Below are 4,068 nucleotides of genomic sequence, written 5' to 3'. Positions count from 1 at the left end.
TATTTATTATTAATTCCCGATACAAAATCCGATTACTTAATTATTAAGCCTATAAAACCCATCCCCCAAGTAAGCCTATAAAACCCGCCCACCAATTATATCACACGGCCCAATACTATACTATTAGCCAAGCCCAATTCCCGACTTGAATTATTAATTTATTATTTAATTAACGTATTATTTGTAATTTTTATTAGAAATGCCTATAATTTATTAAATTACATAAATTATTATCGAAATACGGGGTATTACACTTGACCGGTAATTTTATTTCAAAATCCACATTTTTCCAATTAGTCGAAAGAAGCCAATTTGGAGGGATGCCTAGTGAAGACCCTCATTCTCATATGGAGACTTTTTGTGACTATTGTGATGCGATTTCACAAACCGGAGTTACTCAAGACCAAATTCGATGGGTCTTATTTCCTTTTTCTCTAATTGGTACCGCGAAACAATGGTTAAAGAGCCTTGATAAGGCTACTCTTGGTATTGACTCTTGGAAGAAATTGGCTCTTGCTTTCTACAAAAAGTTCTACCCTCCGGAAAAGACTAACATGCTAAGAGCCCAAATCACGGATTTTAAACAAAGGGACGAAGAATCTTTGTATGAATCTTGGGAGCGATTCAAAGGAACTTGTCGCTCATGTCCTCATCATGGACTTAGTGTTGGAGTAAGTGTCCCCGACAATAATGCGATCACAATTGTCGATCATAATGATCACATGTTTAAATCTCATATTAAGAATACATGAGGGAAAGTAATACTTTACCGTCAACTGGTCCACACATATCGGTAATGCTTGGCTGACTAGAGTTTGACATTACTGTCGTGCGACGGTGGTGATCAGTTGATACCATGAGGTCATACCTATAGGGAAATACTCTTAATTGATTATTTAATTAATCGTATGCCGATACGAGTTAATTAAATTGCTTAAAATTGACGGATGATTTTGTGAGTAAAATTAACGTATCTCATTGTAATTCGATTAAATAAGATACGGTCTAAGTAATCAAATTGTTTTATTACTTACATTAATTTATTGTTTATGAAACAATTAAAAATAGAATGAATAATTTATTATAAATACAAGTTGTTGTAGTTTATAATCATATGACCCATTTTGGTACAAGTAATTATTAATTACTTGTTATTTTTTTATGTGACATATTTTATTAATATGATGATTTTTAATGTGTTAAAAATGCATTATAATGTAACATGTCATGTAACATGTCACATATGTCACAATTGACAAATGACAAAAAATAAAATTGACCACCATGTTATATGGGTGACCGAAAATGGAGGTATAAGGGTTAGTGTGCCTTAATTGAGTTATTTAGTGGAAGGCATCATGATTAACCTCTACATGATAGGGTTGCATGCCTACACCTTGAATAGAACAACCTAAAATGCAAATGTGCATGCATTGGCACCCTCTTTCCTCCCTCCAAAAACCGGTTCCCCCTTCCCCCTTAATGATGTGAATTGTTCTCATTTTTCAATTATTGATTTTCTATGAGAACACACAAAAATTGTATGTGATAATTTTAGAGTGTTCTAAAAATAACTCTCTACATTTGTGAAATATTTTAGAGAAAGAAAAACTCATAAATCCTCTCCTCTCTTGACCGAAATACAAGAGAACAAAACACCATTTTTGTGTCAAAATTTAAGCTTGTTTTAATTAATACTAGTCTCATATTAATTAAAATTATTAAGGGTATTCCTTGGGTATAACTCCTTAGGAGAGATTCTAAACTTGAATCTTATTCTTCCATTTTGGAAAGCTCAAGATCTAGTAAGAATGAGAACTTACTAGTGCCCATTTATCCGAAATAATCAATGTAAGAATTGATTTTTCTTCTTATACTTTGTAATAGTCTTGCATGCATAAGATCCTTAAGTTTTATGACTAAAACTTTGAACCAAAATATGTGATATTTAAAATATGATTTCTAATAAGTGGTATCAGAGCATTATGGTTGTTGCATGCAAGATCGGGATCGTTTTTCCGAGATAATACGATTAACGAATAAAACTTGAAATTTAGGATTTATGAAGATAAATCACGAAATAATTTTGCATGTTAAATGTTTCTTGTCCTAAATGGATTTTAGGTCATATGGGACGATTTGTGGATTTTATTGTTCATTTTATATATTATTGGCATTAAAATGTGATTTTTATGAGGAAAATGTCATTTTTGGACGAAAAATAGTTAAACTTCGAATTTTCTAGTAGTTTTTGGATATTTTATCACATATAATACATACTTATGGCCTGTAAATTTTCATGTTAAAATAAGTTGTTTTGCTTGAAATATGAATTTTATAAGTTAAAATCGTATTTAAATGGGTAAATAGGTTAATATGAGTTATATTTCGAATTTAATCATGAAATTTTAGTATGTTGTCATACGCAATTTTACAAGATGTGTGTAAAATTTTTGGCTATAGTGAAGTCTTTTTGCACGATTTATGATTTTTAGATGAAAAATCACATAAATAGTGACTATAATTAGTTATAATGCTAAAACATACTTCATGACTAAATAAAAACGTCACATGTTGCATTTTATCATATATTTATGATCTAAAAGTGAAAAGTTGATGAAAATAAATTTTCTCATATTTTAATGGTCATATTTGTTAAAACCAATAAACCGCAACATTGTTTTTCTCGATAATTTTTCGAAATTTTTAACCTAAGTTTTGAACATTATGAGTGTCATGGTATTTTTCCAGAATGTTCATGAGTTTTAATTTCAAATTTTGAAATTAATTGAAATTATTATAATTTAATTTGGAGTTTATAATACAAAAATGTATTTTTGGGTCCATTATGAACAATATTAAGAAATCAAGTTGAATTATTGTCAAAATATTAGTGAAGACTAAGTTTTGAGTCCTAAGATGATTAGGATAATTAACTTGAACATAAATATGAGTTTATGTAACATATTGTGATTTAATAAGTTAAATCGCGCAAATCCGTAAAAACCGATTAATATACGATATTGGCTCTTATAAGGCAATTTAGCATTAAATTGAGCATGTTCATATATATAATGCCGCATTTTATTTATGATTGTCATATTTTGATTTATATAATTTTTGAATTATGTAATTTTACTTAGTATGGCCTTAGTTTTTAATTGGTATTACCCGGAATGTATGGGAATACTGATTCGGTTGTAATCATTGTGATCTCGTATCAGCGTTTTGTAATTTAATAGATTTAAATTTTAATTACAAATGTATAATAGGAAATTATGTAATTCATTTTATAATTTTATTATTCCGGAGTTCCTTGAAGACGGTGCCATTCGAGAAGACGGTCCATTTAAGAAGGTGTTACCTTGAAGTGCGTGCCATATGAAGTTCTAGGGACCAAAGGAGTTGGTTTCCGCATTTGTAATAGTTTATTAGATTTACTATTTTAGGAAGGCCATACTAGGATTTCATTTTTATGCTTTGCATTTTATTTATATGTTGCAAGCATCGCTAAATCGCCATAACTAAACATGCATTTTAAATCGAGTTTATCGGCCGTGTCAATTACAATTATCGTAGTTCACCACTTTAATTCACTTAAAACGTGATAGATAATAAATTGACATGACCTCTCGCTAAAATAAACAATTGAGACTTAACCTTACCAAAAGGTAGAAATCATGAAAACCTATTTCGTGAGGGAGTGCGCTCGGCCAAACCGGGGTACAAACCTTGTTACGTAGGGGAAGTGGGTGATAAATGTCTATCCACCGAATTCATGTTGATGAGGGTTGTATCGCCAAAACATGCCCAAGTTAATGTGAATTTGGATCATGGACACATTTATTCGAAATTTGGGTTGAACTCAACAAAAGTATTCTCGACCATAGCCGGATGTGTTTTGGGCTAAAGATAAATATTAATGTAATTTTATCGACCAAGAGTTCTAAAAGTAGAATCGATTAAAGAGTTAATCTACCGAGTTATATTGATAAGGGTTGTATCGCCAAAGCGTGCCCAAGTTAATATGAATTTGGATCTTGGAATCATTTATCATAGTTGGGTAGA

General features: G+C 30.6%; 1 non-coding gene across 1 annotated transcript; it reads right to left on the bottom strand.

The window, feature by feature from the left end:
* Nucleotides 1–554: 554 nt before the first annotated feature.
* On the bottom strand, nucleotides 555–661 carry LOC141654464 (small nucleolar RNA R71). The gene has a single exon (XR_012548023.1). It is a non-coding gene; the product is annotated as a small nucleolar RNA R71 (small nucleolar RNA).
* Between the last annotated feature and the right edge of the window lie 3,407 nt (nucleotides 662–4,068).

This window comes from Silene latifolia, chromosome 4, assembly GCF_048544455.1.
Source record: "Silene latifolia isolate original U9 population chromosome 4, ASM4854445v1, whole genome shotgun sequence".
Lineage (NCBI taxonomy): Eukaryota > Viridiplantae > Streptophyta > Magnoliopsida > Caryophyllales > Caryophyllaceae > Silene > Silene latifolia.
This window is presented reverse-complemented; position numbering and strand designations above follow the sequence as displayed.